The sequence below is a fragment of the Puma concolor genome, chromosome E2, assembly GCF_028749965.1.
Source record: "Puma concolor isolate L17-30 chromosome E2, mPumCon1.1.hap2, whole genome shotgun sequence".
NCBI classification, from domain to species: domain Eukaryota; kingdom Metazoa; phylum Chordata; class Mammalia; order Carnivora; family Felidae; genus Puma; species Puma concolor.
In genome coordinates, this window is record NC_141681.1 from 47,035,343 (window position 1) to 47,050,596 (window position 15,254).

The 15,254-nt window shown below is 48.1% G+C and overlaps 1 protein-coding gene across 4 annotated transcripts in view; it reads left to right on the forward strand.

Moving 5' to 3' along the window:
• SIPA1L3 (signal induced proliferation associated 1 like 3) overlaps positions 1-15,254 on the forward strand; it is a 238,994-nt gene that overhangs the window by 93,764 nt on the left and 129,976 nt on the right. The window lies entirely within an intron of this gene.

The window sequence follows — 15,254 nt, forward strand, 5'->3', positions numbered from 1 at the left end:
ATGACAGACCTCTTCCCGTGAATATTCCTACTTAACGCACATGCGTGCTTACATACTTCGCAGCACAAAGAGAAGAGAAGTCATGCTGTGTGTGGGTGCTTCCGTAGCGTGTTTCCCACCATCCCTAGCAGCAGAGTATCTCGGAGATCTTTGTTCGTGGCGCACATCTGTGTATCACACTCTTTTTTAATTCAATTTTTTAAATTTACACAGAATAAAATTCACTCTCTGGCGTAGAGTTCTCTGAGCGTAAGCAATTGCAGTGTTTGTGTAACTGCCCACCACCATCAAGAGACAGACTGGCCCCCTCACCCACCCTGTGTGGATGTGCTCTTCCTCTGTAGGCTGAAGATACAGTGTAGGTACTGACACAGAATTAAAACACGTACATATAGCAAATAGCTGTGATGTAAAGATTTTGAATATGTTATAATTAGGTTTCTGGGGACTTTGCTAGTGAACATCCGTTCTGTGTCTTTGGCATAGGCAAAGCGATGGCACTCAGTTGCCAGTGGGGCATTCCAAAATGAGGGCGCCAACCTTTGTTGGCAGGATGCCATGCGGGTGCTTGGGAGTGAGGGCGCTGTCTGATCCTCGAAGCACCAAATGCCCCTAATGGTATGGCAAGTGGAGAACAGAAGATTCTGACGTCCAGACTCTGCCCGGTTTGTGTAACCATGATGTTGGCTAAGTTGCAGGGACCAGCGGGTTGACCCTTGGGAACCGAGTGAATCTAGACAGCAGCTTCTCTTCTTGGCTGCTTATTGGGTCTCTTCACCTTCCTTCATCCTGGCCCAAGGCTCTGCCCAGGTACCTGGAGCGTGTTCATGGAACAGTCTCAAGGGGCTGCATTTCCATCAAAGGATGCTTCTCAGCACAGTTTCTTTATTAGCTCTTTTATTTTGAAGGAATTTTAGACCCCAGAAAAGTTACACCAAGCGTGCAGAAAGCTCACATACCTCCCCTTCACCCGGCATCCCCTAATGTCACCATCTTAGGCAGCCTTGGCACACCAGGAAATGAGCACTGGTCCAGTACTGTGAACTAAGAGAGTTTAGTCAAGTTTTGCTAGTTTTCCACCGATGTCCTTTTCTTTTCTTTAAAAAAAAATTTTTTTTAAGGTTTATTTGTTTTTGAGAGAGAGAGCAGGGGAGGAGCAGAGAGACAGGGAGACAGAGAATCTGAAGCAGGCTCCAGGCTCTGAGCTGTCAGCACGGAGCCTGACGCAGGGCTCGAACCCATGAGCTGTGTGATCATGACCTGAGCCAAAGTCAGACGCTTAACTGACTGAGCCACCCAGGTGCCCCCTTGATGTCCCTTTTCTGTTCCAAGATCCTATCCAGTATGCCACACTGTGTTTAGTCGTCATGTCTCCTTATTCTCATCCAGTCTGTAATGGTTCCTCAGTCTTTCTTTGTGCTTCATGACCATGCCAATAAATATGCCTTTGATCACCTACTGTTGTGTTCTAGGTACTGGGGATTCAGGAGTGAACAAAGCAGAATCCTTTCCCTGTGGGAACGGACATGCTACTGGAGAATAGAACAACAGACAGACAAGTGAATGTAGGAGAAGTCCGTAAGACAGGAATGGGGCTGCCTGGGAGGAACAGGAGTGATTTTAGGCGAGATGATCCGGGAAGGCCTCTCTGAGGAGGCCCTGAATAAGAATAAGGCTCCCAACCTAATTCATCCACCAGCCAGCAGGAGATCTAAATAAATTATCTCACTTCGAAACAGGGTTTCAGGAATTGCAGCAACAGGACACTGTTTCCTCTCGGTGGGGCAGCCCCTTCTTAGCTGTCGCCCTTTGTTGCCCTGTAAAAATGCAAAGCATTGCCAGATCCTCTGACATTTTTTTTTCCTGATAGACAGCAAAAATGAAGAATTCTTGCTAGTCCAATAAACCCAAATTATGCTACATCAGATAACTTTTAGTGATTTGTGGGTGAACATATTTTGTTTACCTTGTATTTGTTTATTATTATTATTGATTAAATTACTTTTGTAACAAAGATAACCGATTTTTCATTTTGGTAGTAATGTAGATTCCATTTTATTTTATTTTATTTTAGAGAAAGAGAACACGAGAGAGGGAGAGGGGCAGAGGGAGAAAGAATTCCAAGCGGGCTCCGTATGGAGCCCAACGTGAGGCTTAGTCCCACAACCCTGGGATTATGACCTGAGCTGAAATCAATAGTTAGATGCCCAACTGACTGCTCCACCTGGGGGCCCCAGTAGACTCGTGTGTGTGTGTGTGTGTGTGTGTGTGTGTGTGTGTGTGTGTTTAAGTTTAAAAATGAATTGGTTTACTGGGGCTCCTGGCTGGCTCAGTTGGTGGAGCATGCAACTCTTAATCTTGGAGTCGTGAGTTCAAGCCCCACATTAGGTGTAGACATTACTTTAAAACAAATAAATAAAAATAAAAACGCATTGGTTTAAAGAAAATACTAAGTAAATAATTGCATAGATGGGACTAGATGCAGCTGAAAAGAAGAACAGAACACGGTGACTGAGGCTCGGTAGGCACTATTCTAATTCAGTTTCCCACTCTTTCTCCTCTAGTTCTGGGGTTCTCATCCAGGGACCTGAATAGAGGTTGGCAAACAGTTACCACGGACAGGTGCCCTGAGCCATTTGTGTTATGGTGGGTCCATCAGCCAGGAATGCTTTTAGCTACAAGAACAGAAAACCCAGCTTGCAGCATTTTAAACAACCGAGCATTGATTTCTCTCCCATAACAACAAACCTGAAGGTATTTGGTTAGTTCAGAGGCTGAGTGGTGTCCAGCCTGGAGCTTCTTTGATTTACTCGGCCTTCCCTCTCGATTACAAGATTAGTGCTGTAGCTCCAGTCAGAACAAGGAGGGGAAGGCCAACACCCAGCCACACGTGTTTTCCTTTTCTGGACCACTTACGGATTCTCCCCAAAATCCTCCCACAAGGTTCCACTTACATCTCCCTGGCCAGCAATGTGTCACGTGGCCTCCCCTAGCTCCAAGGAAGGTGGGAAATTTCATTTAGCTTTTTCAGCCTCTCCTGAGGAGGAAGCCAGAGGAAAAGGGAATTGAGAGTGTCAGTCGGGTTAGCCAGCCAACAGTGTCTGGCTCCACAGGGGAAGAGAAACAATAATAATTAACATTAATGGGTACTGACTCTGTGCCCAGCCCTTCTGTGAGCACTTTACATGCATGATCTCATTCACCCCTTGTACCCACCCTGTAAAGTCGCTGCTATGATCTCCCCACAGGAATGACTTGGAAACTGAGGCACAGAGTGGTAAAGCCACCTGCCAAGTCAGGGAGCCAGGGTGGGGACCTTTGCAGTCTGTCTCCAGAGCCCTCGCTCTTGGCATTACACTTGGTTACCTCATAAGAGGTAACTTGGGGTCCCCAGACTGCTGGCTGTGTGACCTCGGTTTTAAATTCTTCCAGCAGGGGAGGAACAGGGCAGCGTGTTTTCTTTGGGGAAGTTTCGGTCATTACAAAGCTTTCTTGTGAATCACATCCGCCCTGTGCTCTACCTTTCCCTGGTCCTGGTCCAGTCCTGGTGAGCCAGCACCGCACATCTTCCTGGCTTGCAGATGGCTGAGAAGGCTAGTCCTGGCCTCCCCTTTCCAAAGAAATTTTACCTGTGCTTTTAATGCATCTTCCTAGAATGAGGCTCAGGCCTTGTTTCCTTTCTTGGGGTTCTGCTGGTCGATTCAACACAGATTTAACGTGCTCCTTCTCTGTGCCTATTCCTGAGGGGTAGTAGCCTCATGGCTGGTGGACCCTGCACTTAATGGGGCTCCTCCTCCCAGGAAGGAGGCAGGCCCTCAGTGACAGTGACAGCCCAGAGCAGTTCAGGGCTGTATGGGGGAAGCCCAGGGATGGTGGACCCCGGAGGTGGCTAGCCAACCTGGAGGTCATCTGGGGCTCCTGGAAGCAGCTTTGGGCCTTAGAGAAGAGAAAGATTCATCAAGGAGCAGTTTGCCCTTCTCCACTCCCCCTGTCTTCAGTGAAACTCCCCTTTCCTCTTTCTGAATCGCCATCCCTTCCTCTGTAAAATTAGGGGTTTGGACTTGGGTTTCCATCCATCTGTCTCGTAAACATTGGTCATTTCCCATTTCCTGCTCTTGTGCTGGGCACTAGGCTTACAGGGCGGCCCTCCTGGAGAGAGAGTATTGTGGGAGAGATCTCTGGGTAAACAGCCTGGAGCGATGGGAGTTCTAATAGGGGAAAGCCACAGGACTGTGGGAACTTGGGGGGACACCGAACCCTAACTTGACATTTCAGGGCAAGTTTCTTGAAATCGAAATGGTGAAATCAGGAATGGTTTGATGTGGCAGCCAACAGCAAGAGCTTCAGAGTCCGGCTACGTGCAGAGCAGGGAGTGTAACCCAGGAGCTTCCTAACCCTTGAGAATTGAAAAGTGATTATGGGGGCACCTGGCTGGCTCAGTCGGTTAGGCATCTGATTCTTGATCACAGCTCAGGTCTTGATCTCGGGGCCGTGAGTTCAAGCCCCGCATTGGGCTCCATGCTAGGCATGAAGCCTACTTAAAAAAAAAAAAAAGAAAGAAAAGTGATTATGAATCTCAAATACTTAAGAGTAGTGCCTGGCACAAAGTAGCGACATAATACATGAGATGGTGGTGGTAGTGGCCGCAGCGACAGCGGCAGTGGTGGTGGCTTATATGCCTTAGCCTTGACTGTGTGTCCCAGGTTAGGCAGCTTTGTCTCCAGCCCGTAAGATAGTGAGCACTCACTAGCTGGTGGTGTTATGATTACTTATTTACCAAATAGGAGTGTTTACCTTGTGCCCAAGCTGGTATGGTGCCAGGATTAGCAGTGCTGTGCTCCGGGGACACGGCTCGTTCAGCTGAGACCTGGGCCAGAAATCTCACAGGAGCAGAGCAGAGTGTCTCTGTTGTGTATTGGAAACCCACTGTTGTTGGCTTCCCAGTCCTTTTCCACCTAACCAGTCCCTGGGCCTTTCAGCACTGACTGCTAGCACGTGGGCTGCCCTTGACCTCTGCGGCCAGAACGCATGGATGCTCTGCTCAGCCCATCAGCTGAATCCCAAATTAGACCTGACAGCGTGATTTATTCTCTGGGATGGAGCTGGAAGGGCAGAACCCCAGTGGGTGATTCCTCGGGAAGGTTGTCAGCCCGAATTAGCCCGGGCCCTTTCATGCAGTCTTGCTGGTTCAGCTTCCTCTAGCTAATAGGGTTTTCCAGGGTGTTGCTGGCTTCTGAGCCTCCTCCTGTCCCCAGGGGCTGAGACTTGACTGTGATCCCTGAGGAGCTGTGTCTGATGAGGGCCCCGAGGTGGGCTCTTTCTGAAGGGAGTGGGGGCTCTGGGTCCTTTCATCGTTTGCATCAGGAATTGAAAGTGGCAATTCCCTAGGGAGTAGTCGGTCTGTCCACCTCCCCCCCCCCCCCCCCCCCACCGCCTTCCTTTCACTGAGGTTCTGTTCTGGCAACAGGCCACACACAACCTTGATACTCACCTCCCAGTCTGTGATCACCCTTGTCTCTGCGTCTAGCTGCCTTCCTTCCATCTCAGGAATGCTAGCGATAGGCAAGCTTCTGCTGCGATAGCAGGTTGACCCTGAAATCCTAGAAGTTGGAAATAACGAATGTCAATTTCTTACTTGTGACACAAGGCAGGTTAGGTTGGCAGGGGGCACTTTACCGTGTACCTCAGAGATGCAGGTCGATGTGGGCTCCAGTCTTGAAGCCTCACGACTAGAACACATAGCCTCCAGGGTCACCGTGGCAGAACAGGGAACTAGAGACTCCCACAGCACAGCACTTAGATGCTGAGGCCCAAAGTGACACAGTTCACTTCCGCTCGCACCCAGAACTAGTTACATGGCCCTGCCTAGCTGCAAGGGGCTGGAAATGTGGAGGTACGTGGGTATTCAGTGAACAGTAAATGTCCTGGCCACAACAGTCAGGTGTGGTATTTATTAAGCACCTTCTGTGGGCCAGACCCTTTAGAGCTTTGGCAATACAAAGGGGTCCTCACCTTCCTGGAACTCGTTCTCAGTGGAAGAAACAGAAGTTAAGTAATTACAAAAACAGCTGTGTGATTGCATCTGTGCTAAGTGCCCTGATGGAGGAACCAGCAGGGCATATCTAAGGGGAGTCTGATGTGTTTTGGAGAGATCAGGAGATGTCTGTTGTGAGGACTGACATTTGCAAGGAGGCCTGAAGGATCAGTAGACTTTAATGGAATGCAAGGGAGCTCTGGGCTAGAAGAGTTTGACTCTGCGAAGGAACAGGACAAAGGCCAGTGTAACTGCAGGGTCACTACAGGGAGAAGTCAGGAGGAGATGGGTATTTGGAACACCTACCTTTTGGAGCTGTTGCAAGAACTGAGCTCAGTCATTGTTTCAGCAAATACTGAGTTCCTGCCCTTTGGCAGGCAGAGTTTCAGGTACTAGGGGCAGAGCAGTGAACAAGACAGACAAATGTCCCTGCTCTTGTAGAGCTGAAGTTCTAGAAAGAGGAGCTAGACAATAAACAAGAAAAGCAAATAAGGTGATTTTACCTGGTTAAAAAAAATATATATGTATGACCAATAAATAGGGCACTTTGTAATAGAGAGTGTATAGCTCGGATGTTTTTGGCTGTAAATGACAGAAAACCCCATGCATGCTGGCGTAGACAGTCAGGGAATGTGTGGGCTTCCCAAGTCCAGAGGTTCTTTGGGCTGTCTTTTGGGCTTGTGACATGGTAGCTCAACAGTGGTGTTGAGGACCCAGGTTCCTTCTGCCACAGCTCTGCTGTTCCTGATGCTGCCTACACTTTAAGGCAGGTCCCTTCCACAGTCCTAGTGTGGCAGTTAGGGACACTAGGGGCACTCTCCTTTGGGAGCAGAAGCTTCTGCAAACTGTGTGTGCCCCAGGGACCTCTGCTAGCTCACTTTTGTGGGTAATGAACTGTAAGGGCGGTGGGAGGGCAATGGGGAGGCTGCTGCCATAGTCCAGATGGGAGGCGATGGAGGACAGGACCAAGGTGGGGGGAAAGGGGGGGCAGCTTGGGAGGTGGAGTGGACAGGGCTTGCTAATGGCATGGCTGCTCAAGAGAAGGACTGCTGAGCAGACACACACACATACACTGACACAAACGTCCACCTTGCACTGTCTTCTTCCTGTGAAAGCCATGGTACACATTTGCACATTACAGACTCAGAAATCTTGCAGAAAAGATCCTGCATCTTCACCTGCGAGACCTTATTTTTTAAAGATTTTTTTTTTTTCAACGTTTATTTATTTTTGGGACAGAGAGAGACAGAGCATGAACGGGGGAGGGGCAGAGAGAGAGGGAGACACAGAATCGGAAACAGGCTCCAGGCTCTGAGCCATCAGCCCAGAGCCTGACGACCCGAGACCTTATTTTTTAAAAGACACTTAGTAACATGTTCTACAAAAAAATCGGAAAAATCTTGCTTTAATGGTTCTCATCCTCACGGCATATTAGAGTCATGTGAGGAGTTTTAAGAAACCCCAAGGCCTGGGCCCCACCCCAGACCAGTCCATTAGAATCACCAAGGGTGGGACCAGGCGTGGGATGTTTACTTTAAAGCTCCCCAGATGTTTCCAGGGTGCGGCCAAGGGTGAGGACTACTACTTTATCGTATCCTTGGGTGAGCTTCACATTTACTAACCTGTATTGTTTGTTCGCCTCTCTGATTATCAAAGTAATGCTTGTTGTTTAAAAAGAAATCAAAGGACTCAATCCTCCAAGATGATCACGATTGCAAGCTAATGTGTTCCTTCAAAATCTTTTTAAATACTTGGGCTAAAAAACCACATGTGTCCTATAACATGGTGTTTCCCATCTTTTCAAAGAGGTTTTTTTTTGTTTTTTTTTTAAGTTTTGGGGCCTACTTGAAATGTTTAGGGATTATAAATAATATAATCAGCTGTCTACTTATATTTTTAAAGTTTATTGACTTTGTGACACATTTAGAATCACGATATCAAAAATGCTGAAATCTAAATGTTGCTTCCGTCTTCTCACATACCATGAAAACAATGTTACATTCTCCACAGACATCCTTGTCACGAGAGTCACTTTTTGGGTCATTTACACATATTTCTAGCATCCATCATTTTCACGTTCATCTGAAGTGTTTACGATGTGGCACTTCTTTATTTTTTTTTTATTATTTATGTTTAAATGTTACTTTTTTTTTTTTTAATTTATTTTTGAGAGACAGAGCGTGAGCGGGGAAGGGACGGTGGGAGGGAGGGAGGGAGGGAGGGAGGGAGGGAGGGAGGGAGAGAGAGAGAGAGAGAGAGAGAGAGAGAGAGAGAGAGAGAGAGAATCTGAAGCAGGCTCCAGGCTCCGAGCTGTCAGCACAGAGCCCGATGTGGTGCTCGAACCCACAGACCTGAGCTGGAGTCGGACACTTACCCGACTGAGCCACCCGGGCATCCCTGTTGCGGCACTTCTTGAACCTATGTATGATGTTTTCATCGGAAACTGTATCCCAAGCCTCAAGAACCCAGTCATATATATCAGTCAGGTTTTTTTTTTTTTTCCCAATTAATTTTCCTTTTAGTTGTGTATGGGTAATTTCTGAAGTATAGGCACTAACTTGCTATGTTACATTTAAAAAGAAAATATACTTTTTAAGGACAGTTACTGAAAATGGGTGAATGAATAAATGTGAATACATAAAAGTGATTACATAAGTACTTGTTTTTGAGTCAGACTAATCATCCCAATATGAATTAAAAATGTCAATTTAGGGAAATTAAATTTCACCCCCCACAGCGGCACTTTGCTTCAAGACAGGTTGCCTTACACACACTTTTTTTTTTCCATTTTCAAAATTCTAGTTTAATGCCACTCTCTGTATCATAAGACTTTTACATCCAGTATTTTGTTTAGAATAAGTGGATTTGCTTACAATTACTTGCCCCTATTCTTTTTTGAAAGAATATTTAAAGGACCTGTTTAAGTGACTCACAACACTTGGGATTGTGATGTTGAGCCCTTGAGAATGTTTTCTAAATCTATTATAACATATGCTGCCTTTTTATCGTTATCCAGACCAGCATCATCTAAGTCTTTAGGTGCTAATGTGTCTTTCCCAAATATCACTTTGTTCAAAATAAAATAGTACAAAAACTCTGAAAGACAATTCTTATTTCTGAGCATCATTTTTGGGGGGAAATCTTGCTTTATACTTGGGCAGTTCTTGTAATCAAAGTAAATTAATTAGGTTAAATACACAGAATTAGCTCAGTGGTGTTGGACTTTCCTGCCACGAGCAATATAGTTGGAGAGCCCGAGCTCTCCGACTTTCCCAGCTTAATCTCATTCATTCATTTATTCATCCACTCATTCAGCATTTGATTAATTTCCAGTCAGCTACCCTAAGAACTGGTATAGATGACGGTAGTAAAAATGGCCTGTGCTGGAACCCCAGCCCTCCAGTTCCACCTGTGTGCCTATGGCTAAAGCATTTACCTTCCTGTGCCTCAGCTTCCCCATCTATAAACTAGAGGTAGTAATACTACCTACCTCATAAAATGGTTTGTGGAGAGTCAGGGATTTAAAATACAGATCCATGATCCCAGGTGGAACATGATTGAAACAGACTATCCAAATTATCCAGGGGCACCTGGGTGGGTCATTCCGTTAAGTGTCCGACTTCAGGTCCTGATCTCACGGTTTGTGAGTTCGGGGCGAGCCCTGCATCGGGCTCTGTGCTGACAGCTCAGAGCCTGGAGCCCGCTTCTGATTCTGTGTCCCCCTCTCTCTCTGCCCCTCTCCAGCTCGCGCTCTCTCTCTCTCTCTCTCAAAAATAAACAAACATTAAAATAATAAATAATCCAAATTATCCAGAATTCCAAAACACATCTAGCCTAAGAGGTTTGGAAAGGATTCATGAGGTATGAAAGCACTTAGCATAATGCCTAGCACATAATAAATGCCATGTAAATGGTATCCATTTATTATTATTTAAAGTGCGTTGCCTCATCTTCCTTAATCATCATCTTGGAAATGCAAATGATAACCATAGTGAGATAACATTCCACACCCACCTCGATGGCTAAAATAAAAGACGATACAGGAGGAAATGAGGTCAGAGAATTAATGCAAAGCCTTGTAGGGACTGAGGTTTTGTCCTAAATGTATAGTGGGAGGGTTCTGAACACAGAATGGACGTGATCTGAGTCATGTTAGCAGTCCCTCTGCTGTGTGTGGGAGCAGGAGTGGGAGCCAGGAAACTAGGGAGGACGTTCCTGCTAATAAGTCCATGGTCCGGGCAGGAGACACTATGCGGGGATGTAGGCAGGTCCTCATGTTTTCAAGGTGGGGCCAACCGTAAGTATGAACGGACTAGGTGTAGGATGAGAGAGCAGCCGGCGAAAGACGGCACTAAGGTTTTGTCCTCACCACCAGGAAGACATTGAGTTGGGGACCACCTGAGCGGAGGTTTGCAAGGAGAAAGCGAAGGTGGTGTAAAGAATCAGGAATGCACCTTTGGGTCTGTTAAACGTAGGCAGCTGCCCGAGCTGGCTGGGAAGCAGTCGGTATCCTAGTCTGGAGTTGAAGGGAAAGGTCTCTGCTGCCGAAGGAAATGTAGGAGCCCTCAGCAAAGAGACAGTATTTAAAGCCAGGAGACCAGATGAGATCACCGAAGGATGGGTGTTGATAGAGAGAGAGAAAAGCTGTCCAAGAGTCAGAGGCTGAGAAGGAGGTATCTGGAGGAGGGAGAGACCCAGAGAGCACGGAGCCTGGAAACAGCCTTGAAAGCTGGGGACATGACAGACAAATGGTTGATGGGCGCAGGTTCAAGAAAGAGCTTTTGGGTTTGTTTTTATTTATTTGTTTGTTTTATTCATTTTTGAGAGACAGAGACAGAGCATGAGCAGGGGAGGGGCAGAGAGAGAGGGAGACATTGAATCTGAAGCAGGCTCCCGCTCCGAGCTGTCAGCACAGAGCCAGACATGGGGCCCGAACCCACAAACCCCGAGAATCATGACCTGAGCTGAAGTTGACGCTCAACTGACTGAGCCACCCAGGCGCGCCGTGTGTTTGTTTTTAGAACAGTTTCAAGTTTACAGAAAATTGATCTCACAAAGGTATGAAATGGATCCAGCCTTAAAGATAATACAGAATAGTTTGATATCCCACCCGTGTGTTCTCCTGCTCTCCCCTACCTCCCGATCTTTTTCCGAGACAGGGCCTTGTGCCCACCTTCCCAGCAGACATGAGCTGTGTGAATGTACGGCCCCACGTGTTCTCTTTGTTGCTCTGTCACTAGTGCTGAGGCCACCACGTCTGACGCACAGTAGCTGCACAAGGTCTTCTATGGAGGAGGATTAGAACTTGAAGGAGCCCCTGCAATCAGAGGCTGTCACTCCAGAATGTGCCAAAAATGTGTCTTCTGACCTGGGCTTTCTGGCTCCTCTGGGTATCTTCCCTCTTCCCACCATGGGTTTTAGGGGGAAGGAATAATCGGGAATGAACCCAGACATCCGGGTGTCCCAAACTTACCATTTACTAAGTGCCTGGTCCCGTGGCGGGACTGACATGGCTTCCCCATCTGTAAATGGGATAATAATAGTATTGACCTCACAGAGCTGTTGTTAAAGTAATACCATTACCATTATTCTGATTTCATGGCACTCCCTCTCTGGTAGGGAGATAGATATCAAATAATCACTCAAATAACACATAATTTAAGTGGTAAGTAAACTCTAAGGAAAAGCCAAGGTGCCTTGAGAGAATAGCAGGGTGGGAGGTGAGGGTCTTATTTGAGGCTCGGGTGGGGATGGGAGGGTCCGAGAAGACTTTTCTGAAGAAGTGACCCCAAGGATAAATAGCAACTCGCCCAGGGGCGAGGTCTTTTGAGCAGAGAGAATAGCCTGTAAAGAGGCCCTGAGATGGTGCACAGCTGAAGTGTGTTGGAGGGACCCAGGCCAGTGTGTCCTGGAGTGGGGCAGGGGTCGAGTCAGCAGGCCCAACACTTGGGGCCCAGTGATAGAGATTTGGACTTTCTTCCCACAGCCCTGGGAGCCACATAGGGTTTTAAGGAGAGCAGTCATACTATCTGGTTTGGTTTCGTTTGGTTTCTTCACTCCTGTGTGTACTTTCAAGTCTTGGTGTCCTGACTCCTTCCTCGAGGACCGTTTGTCACGCCTGCTCAAGCCAGGGTCAGGGTCAGACGCTCCAGCCCTCACCAGCATGCAGCACCCTGAAGCGTGCTGTCTTCTGCCACTCAGTGTGCAGGGTTGAAAGGAGCTTTACATCAGGAGAAGGTGCCTGGTCCAGGCTCAAGGATCCTCAGGAAAGACGCGGCTTGTCGATCCATGCCTGCTGGGCCACCGGGGCGGGGGGGGGGGGGGGGGGGGGGGGGCCGCATCGCGGATCACAGCAGCACCGCCTCTGTCTCAGAAAGTCTCTGGGCATTGCTGACCTGTGATCCCTTCCTCTCAGAAAAGAGACCAGGACTGCTCCCCGCAAAGATTGCCTCTTTTCGCCCCACACCTGGAGCTACCGACTGCACCCTCCTCCCGGTTCCCTGTTATTTGTCAGATGCCAACCAATATGTTGTCTCAGTTCCCTCTCCTGGGCCAGGCCCCGGAAAGAGGGGTGGGACAGGAGGGGGAGGGGAGTTTCCAGAAGACCTGTGTCTCCTCATCACTGCACAGGAAATAGCTATTTTGTGGGCCATTTGTTTTTGGAGGACCTATATCAGTGCCCCCAGCCCCTCAGGGTGGACCCAGGTGAGTCTGCCCTCTAGGCCTGTCCCCGTTCCCCTTTCCCCCCCTCCCCCCCCCCCCCCCCACCCCCCCACCCCCCCCCCCGCCCACCTTCCAGCCTGGGAATCTTGTCAGATTCCTGGGGGTGTGGAGAGGCTCAGGTACCCTGAGCAGCTCCTCTGTGGAGTAACCTCTGCCGGTTGCTGGGTGAGTGGAGGGCCCTGCTGTCCTTCCTCTGCTTGCCCATGGCTGCCTGCTCCAAAGCAAGGAGGGCTGTGACCTCAGGGGGCGGGGCCTCCCTTCAGAGCTTTGGATACATCGTGCTCAGAAACCCACAAAGCTACAGCCTGGGCTCCGGAGCTGTGCACCCACGTAGTTGACAGACTCTTCTAGAGACTCTTAAACAGATGGGTTCCTCCCACCCAGGCCTGGTCCTTGCTGTTAAGTGTGTCACAGGTATTGATTCATTTAATCCTTCCACAGCCCTATGAAGTAGGTACTGTCGGTTTTATAGATGAGAAACGGAGCACAGGTAAGCCAGGTCACTTGTCGGAGCCCTACAGCTAGAACGTGCAGCAGGACTCAAACCCAGGCCGTCAGCTTCATAATCACTGTTCTGTGACTGCCTGCCCACTGCCCTGACACTGCACACACTCTCCTTACCACATCACCCTGTTTATTTTCTCCTTAGCACTTACCAGAATCAGTTTGTTGACTTGTGTGTCACCTGTCTACACCCTTTAGCATGTATGATTGATGATACAAATGATGTGTCTTATTCGTTACTGTAAACCCAAAATAGTATCTGGGATAGGACCAGGCACACGGGAGCTTCTCAGGCAGTATCGGTTGAAGGAACGAACCAAAGTGGCCAGTGAAAAGGATGTGGAGATACTGGATCTCTCATAACTCCACGCACGGGAATGTCCAGTGGTACAGCCGCTTGCCAATACAGGTTGGCAGTGTCTTAAAAATTAAATCTATGACTGCGACATGACCCAACCGTTGCACTCTTGGGTGGTTCTGTCCCTGAGAAACAAGACTAATGTCCACACAGAAACCTATACACAGTTGTTCACAGCAACAGTCAAAAGCTGGAGGCAGCCTCGAAGTCCTTCAGCGGCTGAATGGTTGCACATACTCTTGGTACCACGCACCAGTGTGGATGAACCCAGGGAAGTTGTGCTGAGCACAAAGTCAGTCCCAAATGGGATCACGCACATGCCAGTAGGACTTCCACGGCTAGAGAGAAGTCAGTGCCTGGCCACTAAGCTTCAAAGGACAGACTGACTCTCTAGTTAGGAGTAATGCAGCTGGTGACTTTAAGTTGAAGCCAGTGCTCAGTGATCACTCTGAAGATCCTAGGGCCCCTAAGAATTATGCTTCCTCGGGGCACCTGGGTGGCTCAGTTGGTTGGGCATCCAACTTCAGCTCAGATCATGAGTTCGAGCCCCATATCGGGCCTGCTGCTGTCAGGGTGGAGCCTGCTTTGGATTCTCTGTCCCCCTCTCTCTCTGCCCCTCCTCCTACCTTTCCTACTGCCTCCCTCAAAAATAATAAATAAACATTAAAGAAAAAAGAATTGGGGCGCCTGGGTGGCGCAGTCGGTTAAGCGTCCGACTTCAACCAGGTCACGATCTCGCGGTCTGTGAGTTCGAGCCCCGCATCAGGCTCTGGGCTGATGGCTCAGAGCCTGGAGCCTGTTTCCGATTCTGTGTCTCCCTCTCTCTCTGCCCCTCCCCCGTTCATGCTCTGTCTCTCTCTGTCCCAAAAATAAATAAACGTTGAAAAAAAAAATTAAAAAAAAAAAAAGAAAAAAGAAAAAAGAATTAATGCTATCTACTCTGCCCTCTAATGGAACAACAAAGCCTGGATGACAGCGCATCTGTTTACAACATGGTTTACAGAATATTTTAGGCCCACTGCTGAGGCCTACTGCTCAGAAAAAAAGATTCTTTTCAGAATATTACTGCTCACTGACCATGCACCTGGTCACCCAGTAGCTCTGATGGAGGTGGACAAGGAGATTCATGCTGTTTTCACGCCTGCTGACACAACGTCCATTCTGCAGCCCACAGATCGAGGAGTCATTTCAACTTTCAGGTCTTAATATTGGAGAGATACATTTTGGTAGATTCTAGCTGCCGTACGAAGTGATTCCTCTAAGCAAAGTAATTTGAAACCCTTCTGAAAAGGATCCACCATTCTAGATGAAGTTAGAACCTTCGTGATTCATGGGAAGAGGTCAAAATATCAACATGAACAGGAGTTTGCAAGAAGTTGATTCCAACCCTCATGGACGAATTTGAGAGATCCAAGACTTCGGTGGAGGAAGTCACTGCGGATGTGGTGGAAACAGCAAGAGAACTCGGATTAGAAGGGGAGCCTGGCGATGGGACTGAATTGCTGCAATCTCATGATGAAACTTTAATGGATGAGCAGCGACTTCTTATGATGAAGAAAGGAAGAGGTTTCTCGGGATGGAGTCTACTCCAGGTGAAGACGCTGTGAAGATTGTTGAAATGAAAACAAAGGATTT